We start from the raw sequence: 16,484 nt of genomic DNA, 5'->3' as shown, positions 1-16,484 counted from the left end.
GGTGGCAGAAAACTGAGGGTGATGCTGGGTAGCCGTAAGGGTGTGTGCTGTGTCAGACAGTCCCTATATGCTGGAATTTCTATTAGTTACACTCTTATAGCTTGGTTAGGGTTAAATAACTCTCTTGTGCTTTCAATCTAAGATATCCCCTAAAGGCTCTTGTGTTAGGGACTTGATTGATATTTGATGGACTCTGGGGAGCTAGTTTGATCTGGGGGCATTGTAGAGGAGCCTACATTCAAGAAGTGCCTAGGGGCATTCCCTAGAAACATTGACCTTCTTCCCTTGGCTCCTTTCTTCCTGTTTGTCATGAAGACACTGTCTTGTCTACCACAGGCTCCCACAACCATTACCTTCTGCTTCAAGACCAACACAATGGAGCTCACTGACTGTGGCCTGAAACCACAAGCAGAGGAAAGCTTTGCTCTACAAATTGTTTCTCTTGGGTAACCATCTCAGTAGAGATTGGTAGTTGGTACCATGAGTGGCTTCGATGCTATGACTATTTCTGGTATCAAAGTTCAAAAGCCTTCGGAATTTGGGTAAGAACGCCTAGAATGATGTGAGGAAAGATGGAATCCCTTTTACTTTTATTCTTTCAGACAATTTAAGCCATTATTATTTTTGAAATAGTTCTGTACATTACCCTTTCTTCTATGAAACTGAAATCAGGCAAAAACCAAAACCAAAACAACAACAAAAAAAATTCTGTACCTTGCCAGAAAGGCTGTTAAGGTCCTTTAGGAAAGTGGGACCAGAGTTGGTTCAGGGATAGAGATGCCCTGGTTTCCTGTACTTTTCTCTGAGATAGCCAGTTGTCAGAGAGGATTGCATGCCAAGCCCCTGGAAAAGAGGCATGGGTATCCACCAGTCTTCCATCAGACTGTCACTGAATCTTCCAAAAGAACAAGGAGGACAAGGCAACCCCCTGCTACATATATGCAGGGGCCCCTAGAGCAGCCCATGTTTGCTCTTTGGTTGGTGGCTCTGTCTCTGGAAGCTCCAAGGATTCTAGGTTAGTTGACACTGTTGTTCTTCCTATGGGGTTGGCATCTTCTTCAGTCCCTTCAATCCTTCCCCTCACTCTTCCATAGGAGTTCCTGACCTCAGTCCAATGATTGGCTGTGAGTATCTGCATCTATCTCAGTCAGCTGCTGGTAGAGCCTGCTTTGTCTGGCCTCAGTGGGAAAGGATGTACCTAATCCTATAGGGACTTGATGCCCCAGGGAGTGGGGATACCTGAGGTAGAGGGGTACCCTCTCAGAGGTGAAGGCGAGATGGGAAGAACTCTACAAGGGGGAGCAGAAGGGGGCAACACTTGGCATGTAAATAAAATTAATACTAATATTAATACTACAACTAATAATAAAGAATCAGGAGGAAACATTTTCAGAAAGGAAATTGGACCAGAGGCCATTAACATAACAAACTAGAAAAAAAGTTTATATTTTACTTATGGTTGGTTTTTGTCAACTAGGCACAAATCTGAATATGTCCAAGTAAAAGAAATCTCAATTGAGAAAGTTTCCCTATTAGATCAGTCTGTAGGCATGCCTATCTCACATTTTCTTTGATCAATGATTGACATGGGTGAGTTCAGCTCACTATGAGCAATACCACATCCCTGGGTAGGTAGTCTTGCATGGTATGCAAAAGTAGGCTAAGTAAGTAATAGGGAACAAGGCAGTAAGCAGGACTCCTCTATGGTTTGTGCTTCCGTTCTGGCATCCAGGTTCCTACCTCTATGACAGCCTGCTTAACCCCAAGCTCAGTGGAACAGAACCCATCAACCACAGACAAGACACCTCTGAAAACAAAAACCAAAATAAGTATGTCATTTCTTAAAGTAACTCTTTACAGGACTTCTGCATCAGAAGTTTCTTCACCAGAAAGAGAGAGATACAATCACTGTTGAAAAAGACAGTTCTACTTCCAGATTTCTCAAAGTTTTTGATGGAAAAGGTCATGACAGCCTTTCTGAGGTCACTTCATGGTGAAAGATGCAGAATTAATTAGGAAGTAGAATTATGGGAAAAATTTCGAAAGCCCCGAGGCAATTTATTAATTTTGTCGTTAAACTCCTAAGTGGCTTTTCTGAGAAAAATGCTTCACTTTTCTAGAGTTTGTTTACTAAAAATTATTTGGCCTTGATCTTACCATTAAAAAAAAACATCAGGAAAATTAAAATTCAAAGATGTTTGGGAATACAAAGAGAAAACCAGCAGGACATGACCAGAGCTCTTCAAAACTGCCAAGGTCAGCAAGGGTTAGAGCATTCTGAGCCTCTGTCAGAGGCAGTTTAGAGATACTGTAAGTAAAGGCAGTGTGGGGTCTTTGATGAGTTCCTGGAACAAAAATGTTGGTGGGGGAATAGTATGCCAAATCTGAATAAAAGTTGTAATAAATCAACTATAAATAATCACTGATCTTAGATCTGACAGATATACTACTGCAACACAAGATGTTAACCTGAAAAGGGTACGTGGACGCTCTCTCAGCTGTCTTTGAGACTTTTCTATATTCTTTTCCTTTCAGTTTTCCAGTAGGCTTCATTTCTCAGAAATCTTGCCGTGCATAGCTTCGGCACGAGCTTCCCTCCGAAAGACAGTTTTGGTGGGTGACGTTTATTATTTAGGTCATATTTATTAGTAGCTAGTATTTCAGGGTAGCAAAGGACTTTCTATATTTGCCTAGAATATTTCATCATAAGAAGGTTTTCTCATTCCTGATTAAGTATTCCAGATGAAGGAGTTCTCTGTTCTGATTAATTAGAAACCCCTCTGCTGCTAGGCAATTTTCAACCCCCTGTAGTAGGTACCGCTTTGCCCATCTCAGACATTCTTCCCGGGACCTGCTTCCAGGTCTCTGGTTTTGTGATTTTGTGCACTTGACAGATCTCCACAGTAGCTCCAGGAGGGCAAATCATTTTATTTTTGTTCAGTTGGTTTAAACAAAGTGACTTTACATTATTGCCTGTGATTCTTAGCATGTCTTTGGCACCCCACCCCAACAAACCACACATATGAGGAGTCCCATTAATCAGGTCTATCAATTCTGTGCAAACAGGATCCAAAGAAAGATCACCAGGCACTTCAGAGGGAAAATAGATTCAGACATCAGGAAAGATGGGTACAGGATCAACACAGAATCTAAGCAGAACTAGAGGACTTTAAGGTCTAAACGTTCCCTTTCTTTACTTACATCCTTTCTCTTTCTCCTCCGCCCCCCCACCCCTCCGCAATGTGTTTTCATTTAACACAGGCATAAGTGAACATACCTGAGGTGTGTGGATAGTCGCAGGAATTCAGTGTACATTAACAGAAATTGCTCCTACTGGCTCCTGAATCCCACGTTTTCTTTCAAAGGGTAGTTCCTAGTTCTTTCTAAATGGAACAGACATCACAACACTTAAAGAAAATCGGAGAGAAGCAGGCTGTTTTGATTTTCACTCACTGTAGGCAGACCCAACAATTCAGTTTCTGTCTGAGGAGGAAGAAGGGCTCATGTTCTTGGGAGACTCATTCACCAGGTTCCTCAGACTGAGAAATCTTACTGTGCTCTTCTTTCTGGCGAACTGAAGGACTGCTTCTACCTCATCGTCCCTGCCCACATCTCCACTCTTTTTTTCTCTCTCTCTCCTTTGTGGGTGTGGCTCCTGATAAAAAAATGAAGCCAATTTAGTGACTTCTTCTTTTTTTTTTTCTTTTTCGAGACAGGGTTTCTCTGTGTAGCCCGGGCTGTCCTGAAACTCACTCTGTAGACCAGGCTGGCCTCAAACTCAGAAATCCACCTGCCTCTGTCTCCCAAGTGCTGGGATTAAAGGCATGTGCCACCACTGCCCAGCATGAAGCCAAAATAAAGGAAAATCTGTCTTTCTCCCATGTTTGCAGATATTGTGAGACCAGAATAGTTCATACTGTATTGATCTCTCTTTTAAGTACATCTTTGGATAATAATGCTTTTAGATACACAGAGGAAAAGAGAGTTCAACAGACTGTCTTTTAGGGAATTGTCTGAGTAGTGGATGATACAAGATACTCTAAGTAGTTCTAAGTACCTTTATTTAAAGAGTACACAGTGACAGAAATTTTGAGAAGACAAATTGACACTATATATTGAAATTATTAAAAACATGTATTTTATCTTAGCTCTTCCCCATGCAAAAACTTATCCTAGTAAATAATTAGGGATTTTAATAACATTTACTTATAGCAATATTGTTGTTTATTATAGGAAAATATCAGAAATGAAATCTTCAGTAATAGGGGAATAATCTAATAAAATATAGAATAAAATACTAGATATCTGTTTAGTGATTTACAAATGAATAGTAGCCTAGGTACTTATATGGAATATACTCATAATATGTTAACTAAAATACATCCTACAAAAAGCAGTGTAGCAGAAGACAAATGCTTTATTTTATTTAATTTGAATAAAACAATGAAATTATGCCAAAATTGGAATTCATTGATTCAGTGTGACTGAATGTATTCAGTGTAACGAAATGTATTCAGTGCTGGAATTAAGTGGATAATTCTGTATTGCTCATGTGAGCTTTGGAAAGACAGGGTTTATATTTGTAGGTGATAACACTTATTAATTACATAATCTGCTTGTAATAATTCAACAGTCCCTGTAGGGGTTTGAGGTCTAAGGTTCTGGATTGCTAATTCAGTTTTGAACTTGATACATGCTCATATATCAAGTACTTTGATTTAAGTAAGTCATGTGTAGCTTAGCTATACATTTATTATTTAGCAGTAAGTTTCTTCTTTCTTAGTCAGGGAGCAGGACCTGTTATTTGGTGGGTCTGGAATTGAGGCAATTTCTCTCATTTGGGATACTTAAGCTTTCAGAACCAGTGTGTGCTTTCAGCCATGGCTCTTAAAGACTGAAGAAACCTTCAAACCTCAGTTCAAAGTTTCCTCTCCACAAAGCCTTTCTTGAGTCCACACGCACTGTCAGACACTTGGCTACCAGTGCAAAGGTCACGCTGTGTGCTCTCTTCTCTCCTTCTATACATCTATCTCATTATCTTATATAGAATACTTGTCCAATAATCAATCATTTCTTGATTAATTATCTGACAATGACAATTATTACAGGAAACATGAATTATAAATTTGGGGCAGTCCTGTGAAGAGAAATTAATAAATTCCAACATTAACAGCATTAATATGTAGTTACTACTTTTAAAATAATACATTTTTAGTGAAATGTTAATTCAAAAAGACTCAATAGCAACAAAATATTAAAGGTCCCATGGGCATTAAAACTAATCTGTATTTTTGGTATCAAAGAAGTAGATATTTTGAATTTTTATTATACAAGGATTCTGTCAGTCTGTTAGATAGTGTTTGAAAATCTAGGATGAGAATCTACTAAGGTTTGTTATACTCTATGTGGCTGCTGTTATTGGAGGGGCTCTAAGTAGCTCACCCCACAGCCTTTATTTCCAAATTGTAGTTCCTATAGCTGTTAGGCCAAAATGACTTACGTCTGACTTACTTCAGTATTCAGTTTCTGAATTTGAAACTTTAAAAGAAATGAACGAGGGTGGGCGGGGTCCCAGTTCTTAATTATAACAGTCAGAAAGTGTATCCCAATGCCAGTCTGATTTCCTGTCTTTAATAACAGATGCATAATCACATTTAATTAAGAGAATCCTTTTTGTCATTCTCAAATCCTTTCATTGTCAGCTTTCCTATCTCACGCTTATTCTGTCGTTTTTAATTTTGTGTTGTTGCCACTAACACGCAGTTTTCTTATCCACTGATGGCATCTACCCATTTCCTCCAGGGACTCACAGCCCAATCCATGCTTCTCGCCAATAATACCACCCAAAGAGCCCATTATGAGATTCGTAATTTGGCAGACAGATCAAATTATTTATGTGCAGCTGATAAGGTGCAAAACACATGGCTGAGTTTCCTGAGGAGTTTCACTGTTTAACACCTCCACAACCTTCATCTTTTAAGACACAACTTGTCCCAAGGCTGTCTTTGTTCCTTTTATGCTTACAGAAATGGTACAAGTGCTGAAGGGTAGAATGTGTCTGCAGCTTCCTCATGGCTAGTGTGTGCCATGTGTTCAGGGTTCATAAGCAGGCACTTATGGACCTGGGTCACAATTTTTGCTGTATTTTTCCCTTAGAACTAAGACCCCAAAGAGCAGCCTGTTTTATTTTTCTCTCTATTTTTGTTCTTGTTCTCTGTAGATGGCTTGAAGAACATCACACAGCATCATTTTAACAAACCACGAACTTCTCCTTCATTTGTTTGAATACAGAGACTTGTTTCTTTAGAAGAGATAAGAAAGAAACAAAACAAAAACAAACAAACAAACAAACAAACAAACAAAAAACAAACCTCTTAGTGTCAGAGTCAATGTCCTCTTCAGGATTTGCCAAATCCTGCTGACAATGTCAAATAAAGCTTTGCTTTCCCTCTCAAATGTGAAAATTTTAACCCAGCACCCTCTTGCCTTGAGCAGAAGTGTGATTTTGCTCTAAATACACATTTTTGAAGAACAGCAATGACCATTTTGCCTCTTCTCCACAGTAATCCACTTTTCAATTACTGTTACAGGCAACAGCTTCAGCCATATAAATGTGCCTCTGTATATATATATGACTAATTCATTTTAAACTCTCTTACTTATGATAGATTTAGGTGTGAATTATAGTAAATTGCTATAATCATGTGTGCCATACTTTTGTGATGTTTGTTTTTTCAATCAATATTAATTATGTTTTAAAATCAATTTCATAGCATGAAGGTGTAATTCATGACAATTCTGCTGTCAATTAATAACTTGAACACTAATAAAAGTTGAGACAGCAGGAAACTGAGATTCAATAGGGTATTTTTATTTGCAGCGTGTGTGTGTGTATGTGTACACATATATTCACATCTATATGAGTATGCAGAATTCAGAGGACAGTTTTTTGGAATTAGTTCTCTAAGCCCACCATGTAGACCACAGGTAGAAACTCAGGTTTCTCAGACTTGGTGGTAAGTCTCTTTATCTGCTGATCTATCTTGTCAGGTCCGTGTTTACATTTTTATATGGGGTTGGCAAGGTCACAAATGGTATGGTAACACAATAGAGATTGGGCTGGGCCCTACCTTAAATTGAGGGGAGACATGTGAGAACAAGTATTTTGTAAGTTATAACTAAGTAGCTAGTGTGGTAAAACTAGCATGTAACCCAGCTTTACTTCCATCGGGCTAATATATCCGTCTGACCATAGTAAGCCAGGTGGAAACATTTGACTGATTTCCTTCCATTTAATTTTTCATATAATATTTCAGACTAGCAAGAATAAAATAGTATCCACCATCTAGCTATTTTCCAGATTTAACATCTGTTTAACAATTTGTCACAGGTGCATTTTATCTCCCTGGCAAAGCAATGCCTTGTAATCACAACTGAAATGCAATTCAGTTTTATTTCACTCCACAGATAATCACTATGCCAGAGTTGGAGTATGTGCTCCTGATATTATTGCATGCCACCCTTTTTTTCTGTCACTCTTTATAAACAATATGTTTAAATATTGCAGATGTTTGACAGAGGCTCTTTCTATGTAACCCAGGTTGGCTTCAAACTCACAATCCCTCTGCCTCAGCCCCCTGAGTGCTAGGATTAAAGACACGGAACAAATACTTAACTAACTTGTGTGTTGTATACATGTGTTAAACTTATAGAATTCTACATGTATGTGATTTACAGTTTCTCTGGTTGTTTCATCCAGCATTTTTTCATTGAGATATAACAATGTAGATATATTTTAAATTCCGTTTTCTCCTCTAGGTGTGAATAGGTAATATGAAGTAAATCTATTTACTCCCTTACAGATGGGTCATTCCCATTTGTTCAACTCTTGGTACTGCCATGAATAGCTTCATTCCAGTCTGGTTTGGAAACATTCAGAGCATCCAGTCAAAATTTCTCAAGAATCTGTCTGCTGTTGCAGGTTCGTATATCTGATTCTATTTGAATCTCTTACTTTAATTTTACCCTATGGATATTTGGGTGACTACATCCCTGTTATAACTTTACATGCTTAAGACAAGGACCAAATATTTTTTAATCAAGTGCTATACTGTTACTCTTGATGGTGAAAAAAGATCAGCTTGAAAACCTAGCTCTCTGGAAAGCAGTATGTTGTGCACAGTAGAAGGTTTTATTTAAAAAGTTAAGTCCATTGCTCAAGGCATCTTGTATTTTATATAGTTGCACTAATCTTAGTTTTAGCTTGTGTTAGAAAAACAGGAAAATTTTTTTCCTATTATTTTTATTTTAACCAAGCTGTTCCTGTTTGTTGCACCAGTAGTTTGTGCCCATTAAATTTCTGTGATAAAATAAAGCATTCCATAATTTTCTTGAAGGAAAGTTATTCTATAGTAAAGGTCATTAGAAAATTTAGAAAAACAAATTAGCTTGAAATGATCTTATACTGATGTTTGGTATCTCTTGTATCGCTTGATTGCGGCTGACACCATTAACAGGAACATAATTCTAAGTAAACAAGTATTTACTGGGTAAATTTAAAATATCTCTAGCCCAACTAGATTCTCGTTTATTAGAAATGTATTTCATCTGCCCATCACACTGCAAGGCTAGCGCTACCCATCACATCACCACTGTAATAAAAGCCGATAGAAACCCCAGGAGAAGGGACATCAATTCCTGATGTTTGGAGAGGAAATAGCTCTAGTGTTCTGCTGCTGAGTCCCTGTAGGAACACAGTCCTGGGATGGCAGTGAGCCGCCACCGTTCAGAACCTTCCTTCAGTGGTCACAGTGAAGCACGGCTGCTAAGAAACTAGAGATTTGACTCCAATGGCAATTTCTTCTCATTCCTCTGAGGGGACAGCAGAAAATTTGTACAATTGACTTCCATTCAAATTCTAGCCATCCTCTGTGCATCGACTAGATGCCTGTATTGTCTCCTCTACTCTTTAGAGTGTATATTTAGAAGCAGTGAGGACAGGTATACATACCACAGTGAATGTTTGTTTTATAAACAGCAGAGAAGATCTTGAAGAGCACGGACCTTAGTCTAATCTAGCAGAATAAGAATGTTAGGACAAACTTTCAATGAAAGAAAAATTACATTTATCACATTGAAAATATACATTTAAACTGTGATGTACATATCCTGTGTGTGGCTATAAAGGTCTGTGGCTTAAGAAAATTCTACAGCAAGGAATTTTTTCTAAAAAAGCCCATGCATTTGCTGATAATAAGGCAAATAGTGTTCATGTTTTCTTTTTCTTTGAATAACTAGAATTATTGAAGTAGTTATAACTTTTCTGTTTTAGTTGTTATGGGAATGAAGATTTCTTGATTTCTCTATCTACTGTGTCCAGCATATACCTAAGGTAAGGGCATTCTTTAAAAATGTTCTAGATATTGTCATCTTTCCAAAGTCAAGCAAGATACCTCATGGATTTATCAGAACTCTTTCATACTAAGAATTAATTCATTAATTGAAACCCTGCAATGATTTCTTAGTAGGTTGAGACCAATAGCTTCCTACATGACATACCCTTGGGAGAGCTTATTTATAAAAGCTTTAGAACATATTTTATAAATTATTCTCCAGCTAAGTGTGTTGGAGTACAATATAGAAGTGTCTTTAATTCTCAAATGCTTAAGTTTCTTTTCTTTTTTTTTCCCCCTTGTATGGATCATCCTTTGGGAATCCCTGCCTTGAGGGAGATATCACCCTTTCTAGCCTTGGGATCATTCACATGTCAGCATCAGGCATCTTAATCACTCAGCCTCCTGAGTTGTCCAAGGCTTCGGGCCAGTGTGCTCTGACCTACTTGTGTGATCTGACTTGACAGATGAGCTTAGTTTCTCTCTGCTATCTTATTTCTTGTCACCCTAGAAGGAAGCTATAACTGTTAAAATTCCAATTAGGAGTAGGAGTCCAAGCGCTCCTTGATGGTGCCAGGTAAAATCAGTCTATCAGCGAGTGAAGACATATGAAATGTTTAAAGCCTTACCTGGCACTAACTGAATGACATCTGCTACTGGAATTCTCCCACAGTGAGTCAAATTAGTAAGTAACAACTATGAAAAGGGATGGATTGGAACCATTCCCACCCCTATCCCACAGCAAAGTAGGTAGAAATTCAGGACAAGCAGTGGCTTGGGAGTGTTTTCTTCCTAGGGCTATATATATATATTTGATCTGCTCTGAAAAATCAAAGCAATACCTTTGTATTTGTTCATTCCTTCATCAGCTGGCAATCTGCTACTAGCTAGAGAAGATATTTTTCAGTTGTGGAAGTTGTAGGATAATGGAGTCTCTAGCCCAGCAGTTTTATTTTAGAAAGCCTGTACAGTTTGCACGTGTAAAAATAGTGCATCTATTGAATCCCAGAAGGGCTTGATTTCAGCAACATGGGCAGTTCTGCAGAAGTGCACACACAGAGCGATTGTTCTAAAAAAACGAGCTCTTGGAAAATGTCAGAACATTCTACTCCAGCGTGGTCATTTGCGGATGATTTTTCATGTTGTGTCTAGCCTTCTTAATACCAAGACACTCTTTAAAATGCCAGATACCCCCTCCAAAAATACACATGAATCAGTCATTTGCATTTTCTCATAAAGCTCTCGCCTTTTCAAAGATCACTGGCTCTGAGACAAGGGCGCCTTTCTATCTCCTCACTGAGAGCCAGTCACTCAGAACACCATATAGTTTCCCTAATTTATTTATGTGCGTGCATCATGGGGCACTGCTCTTTCCATGCTTTGGAAGACTGAGAATCTATTAAGCATTTAAATATCAGCTGTCCTGTCCCTAATATTTTATGTAGCATGAGGCAGAACACTGTGACAATCTACTAACACTTTCCTCTGATCAGTCTCATTCTGTTGGGAATAGACGTGGCCCTTTTCCTTGTCTATTAGTTGGCTTCTATTGAAGATTTTTTTTCCTCATCTCTTTCAGTTCCTACCCACCATGCCCCCTTTGTGTCTCCTTGGCTCTCTCATCTTCCTTTGTTCTTTCTTTTTCTGGTCCATTCCCCTCTTGCTTTTTCTCTTGCCCATTCCTTATTTCAAGACCGCAGCTCCTTTTCAAAGGCAGATGCTGTGGAGTGAGGGAAGCAGAGCTGTTTCCTGTGCACTATGGATGGTGCATCAGGTTTACTAGGCATGGTGCAGCATGTGCACGAGGCATGGTACATCAGCTACACTTCTTCTTTGGTGTCTTTCTTCTTGACCAATTCAATGCTTCACCTTCTGGAATAGATCAGTCCTAGACACCCGTGTGTTCCATACAATTGACAGCAGGGCCTTTACAACTAGGCAAGGTGACTTAGCATCTTTGAGGGTTTATTTATAGTATAGATGACCCAAAGCTTTCTACCCCATCATGCCTGTTGAGTGCCCTCAGCTACATAGAAGAAATCCTTTGCTCTTCATCTGACCTTGTGCACTCTGCAGACTATATCATCTCATGAGTCTATAAGATCAGTGCAATCAAAAAAGAAAAAAAAAAAGGAAATTTATGTACACCTACAGCTTGGAGGAATGTGTAGGAAGGAGTGGGTGGCTTGAATCTCAGATGCCTGTCTAATGACCATCCCCACCCCGATCTTTTGTAAGTGAACACCAATAGGCTTAATCTTGAGGGTCTCTTGTGGGTAGTCACCGCTGCTCTCGTTGAGATGGTGATGTCTGTTGTGCTCAGAAAACAGTGTTCTATAGCAGCAAGTGATGTTGAAATCAATTACCAAGTTCCAATTTCCCAGACTGAGACTCAGTGTGTCAGTGACTTTTCTCATCATTATTGTTGTAGTATTTGAGGTTTCAGTTCATCACGGTGGAGAGAGCAGGTATGGTGAAGGATACAGAGGATGGCTGGTCACATTGTGTGTGTAGTCAGGAAGCAATTGGAGATCAGTGCTGATGTTCCACCCTCTTTCTTGATTCTAAGCAGTTTGGGCCTCAAGCTTGTGCAATGGTTCCATCCGTATATTGAATGTATTTTACCATCAGTTAAACTGTTCTGAAAACAATCACCCAGGAGTGTGTGCCCATAATGAGTCTAAATTCTATCAAATTGATAATCAAGATTAACCCTTAATATCACACCTAGAGATAGATAATGCCCTTCAATAAACAGGGAAATAGGCAAGAATGAGGCCATAGTAAGGCTGGAGTAGTTTACTTAGGATCCATGCACTTCCTTAGGCTCCCATGAAGCTCTGAACCAAACTAAGTGTCTTGGGGTGAGAAGCCCTCTGTGGGTACTACTGGAGAAGGACAAACTAATACTCCTTTTCAAGATCTAAAATGAATCCTCCTTTGGGTGGGCCTGAGGGGCTGGAGTTGCATCCCCTGTGAGACTGGCAGCCAGAAGAGAAGTTCTTTATAATAAGGATAAGACAGAAAATAGCCAGGCAGTTTTAGGGTAAAGACTCAAAAATGAAGGGTTGTTTGTTTGTTTCTTTGTTTTTCCTCTATTTTCCAGCCTGGATGGCCAGCCTTGTTTTGGCCAGAGGATAAAGATGCCAGAAATATTTAAGACAAAACGCCTTTGCTTCTGCCCTAGCCAGAGGTGAGGGATGCCAGAAGCAAGGTTTTCCCTTATCTCTTCCCCCTAAAGGAGTCCCTCTTTCCTGGGAACCACACTGAGTATGTGACTGAACCTGTAGGGCAACTGGACACCTGAAATGGAAACTGGACTGACCAGCTCATCCCTTCTCCAGCAAAGCTGGCCACGTCTTATTAACTCCAAGATCCATAATCCATGAACTTCATAACCTGGAGGCCACTGGTCAGTGAAAGTTTACATGACAATGTTCATTAAGCACCTTGGCTTCTGACTTCAAAGTACATCCAAGAGCCAAGAAAGGTCCTGTCATTTTCATAAACACTGGATATCCACGTTATCACTTGTAGGACACACAATCGTCTGTGTGGCATCCTCTGTAACCCCACAGTTTTAAACTGTCAGCAGAATCAAGCTTTCCATTTGCCTGGGTTTTGGTAGTCATAACTCCTAAAGAAGGTTAGAGTATAAACTTTATTTGTGCCATTCCATGCACGTTAGCTATTGAAAGCCTACTGTGTTGGTTGGATAGGGACATCATAAGGATTTTGTACAATCCTGTTATTACAAAAAGTAATATTTTTTAAATTAGTTGGTTATTTTATTTGGGGGATGAGAATCAGATGAATCAGGATAGGGAAAACAGCAGTTCTCATCTGTATGACAGTGACTTCGTCTCTGTGTATTTATTTATAATGGTCAGGGGGCAGAGCTTATAGAATCCTGTCTTACACCAAAGGGAGAGAGAGAGCTGAGAACATTTTTATTTTAACACTCATTCTTCATCATTTCCCTGGGGGCATTTTCATTTCAAATGGTTCATTCCTCTCAGAGCCCCCGTGTCGCCTTAGAAAAAGCATTCACCTTGGGGGTGGAGAGACTCTGCACTGAATCTGATGCAACTCTTTTTCTGGCCATGGAATTTTTAAATGAACTCAGAGGATGGATGGTATTTTGCATTTTATTACCTTATGTTCCACATTTCATGCATAATCCAAATCTCTAAAATGTATTTGCGGTAAAGCACCCTTCCTACATGGAGTGTCCTTGAATAGCACCGAGTGTGCCATCAGGGTTCTAATGCGTGTATCTGAGGCCAAGTCTGAAAGCCAAGAGGAGTCACAGTAGTATTACTGTACGCAAGGATAGACTCTTAGTTGGATTTTATCATAATTTTAGTTAAAAATATGGTCAGACTAATCAAAATCCATATTCTTCATTGCTCTAATGCATCTTTTCTGTCTGTCGCCCCTTTCCATGAGACGCTGACCTGCACTACTTCTGTTCCTGGGCTGCTTGGCCCAGGCTTCTTATAACCATGAGGACAGGCAAAGACCTAACACAAATGGAGTGCGGGGGCTGCCTAGGGGATGGGAAAGCGATTTCTGTCACGGAAGATCACCATTTGTCTTCTTATACCTCTGACTCAGCTGTCAGTCTCACATGATCTCTGGTCAGTGGACAGACAGGGAAAGTGGGGCCCAGCACACTCTTGTGGGGAGCTCTTAGCTTCCTTGGTGCTAACTCTACAGGAAGTGATAAATCTCCAAAGTATTTTTAATGCTTGTAATGGAAGAAAAAACACTTCAGCAGATTTTTTGAGAGACACAGCTTGTGAACTAGAATCTAACATAGCTCACTGGGGCTGTAAGGCCTCTCTGCTTTTCTCTAGGCGGCAGGGCACTTTGGGGTGGAATGGAACCTTCACTAAGCATCTCACAGTGAGCTCTGGACTCATGGTGCTCTGGGCTCACAGTGCTCTGGGCTCACAGTGTGTGCTGTCTGGGTTTCAGAGCTCTGGGTTCACAGTGCTGTCTGGACACTGGGATTTTGTTGCAAATGAGTCTGTTTGGCAGACAGTGTTGTTAGCTTTGGCGTTATGCCTCATAAGAAGCCTTATTTTCATGGAAAAATCAATTTATTGACTTACAAAAATGTTCTTGAATCTGGCATCATATTTTGTCACGTCTTCTGTTTTAATTGTAGAAGAAAGTATGTCCCTTCCCCGCCCCCTGAGGGCTGGAGATCAAGTCCAGAAAATGTCTGCCAATTAGACAAATTCTTTTTACTATCTCTAGCCCACCTAGAATTGTTCAGTCTATGTTTCTCAGTGATTGACTTGAAATATACTTAGTCATCTACTCTTTACATTGGCCTCCTTTATGAACAGGTTTACAGCTAAGGCATGCTAACTTTAACCCTCATTTGTTCCCTGCCCCCTGAGACATTTTACACAGATTTTATACTTTAGGGATTATTAATTTCTTTTATAGATTCATCTATTATTTTATCCATTTTAAATATCCTTTAATTTTGTATCTAGGAAAGATCAGCTCCTTCATACTATCTAACTTCACCATTCGCTTCTCTAGCCAACAGCAATGAATTTTATTATTTCTACATGGCTTTAGACTAGGGCATTTGCATTCTAGTCTACAACAAAAAATTTTCATATTTGTTTTTTAAATTCTGAGGCTAAGCGGATTTTCTGTTCACAGTCAGGCTTTTGCTCTGGAAAGCAGAAGCACTTTTTCTTACAAATTTTTAAGAGCCTCAGCAAACGTACATCTATTTCATGTTGCAAAAGGTCTGTTTTCTGTCTTTACATCTAATCTATGTGTTGACTAGACACATAAATCTCCGTTTGCTCTTTCTTTGAGGACTTTATAGGCATTGATTTCCTGCCTTTAGGGGACTAGTGGTAGATTTTTATGTTTTAGCACACACTTATCCAGAAACTGACCAGAAAAGTCAGCTCAGGAATTTCTCCAAGGGAAATGCAAATATGTGCCCCGCAAACCCTGGGATATGAATATTCATGGACGCTTTATCACCACTAGCCCAAGACAGGTGATGAACTAAATGTGTAACATCAGGCTGGGCGAACAAGCAGCCATGTTTTTTTTTTTTTTAATTTAATTGAACTTTTTTTTTTTGCAATTAGAGGGAATAATTCAGGGTATGTACATCAACACATATGAATTTCATGGGCATCATGTTCACAAAAGGAGGCTGACATAACAGTGGTTAAATGGGTTATTTCTCCAAAAGAAAGGGTGCTACATTAGGACTCTGAACATTTGGGAGTCAAACCTTGGTATGTAAGGCAAAACAAGAAGTGTAACTTTTGTTTTAGTGACTTTGTCCAATATACTGAATCAAATATTGTTGGATTTTTATGTTTATATTATCTGCTAAAGAAGAATATGTTGAATTATTTTTGAGACTGTTATTTGAACTCCCAGACTCCAGATATTTCCTTACCTGTATGTGCTGCAGCATGGTTGAGAGTTTTGATATTCATATAAACAAATATCAGTCACACATTATAGCATTTGTAATTTGTTAGCTGTGCTTGCCAATGGCCTTGGTTTTAACCTATTTGTTTCTATTTCTAGTGTTTCTTAGTATTTCTATTCTAAGAAAGAAGAGGTTAGGGTTCATAGTGAATAGGCAAAGTTACATCAAATCCACCAATTGAATTCATTATTCATTGTTTAAGCATTCATTACACCTCACTTTGCATTTATTAAGTAAGTGTTGGGTGTTTATCTTAGAAGTGTATATACTCCCACTAGTTTGTTTTCTTAACTTTACTGCATCTTGCTACTTTTTTATGATATGAGATAGATTTGAAAAGTTCCTATTCTTCACAAGGGAACTTAAAGTAGCCTCTGATTAGTATGTTTGCCTCTATATACTGAGTTCTTTTCTTCTAATAAGATTTCCTTTCATAAATGAAATAGAGGCTCATGGAAGACAGATCTTGGAGAAAAAAGGGACATACAGTAGATTCTTCTTATCCACTAGGATGTATTCTACTTCCTCAGTCAGTGTCTGAAATCCAACCTCTGTATGTGTTGTGATTTTTCTTCTGCATGCAAGCCTGTGATATGGTAATATTT

The 16,484-nt window shown here is 39.0% G+C and overlaps 1 long non-coding RNA gene across 1 annotated transcript in view; it reads right to left on the bottom strand.

Moving 5' to 3' along the window:
- Positions 1–3,622, bottom strand: part of Gm30687 — a 212,106-nt gene extending 208,484 nt beyond the window's left edge. The window contains exon 1 of the long non-coding RNA XR_381631.1: positions 3,278–3,622. This is a non-coding gene — a long non-coding RNA (predicted gene, 30687). The remainder of the gene's footprint in view (positions 1–3,277) is intronic.
- Between the last annotated feature and the right edge of the window lie 12,862 nt (positions 3,623–16,484).

The sequence above is a fragment of the Mus musculus genome, chromosome 12, assembly GCF_000001635.26.
Source record: "Mus musculus strain C57BL/6J chromosome 12, GRCm38.p6 C57BL/6J".
Classification (NCBI taxonomy): Eukaryota; Metazoa; Chordata; class Mammalia; order Rodentia; family Muridae; genus Mus; species Mus musculus.
The sequence above is the reverse complement of the archived record's forward strand: the minus strand, read 5'-3'. Positions and strand labels throughout refer to the sequence as shown.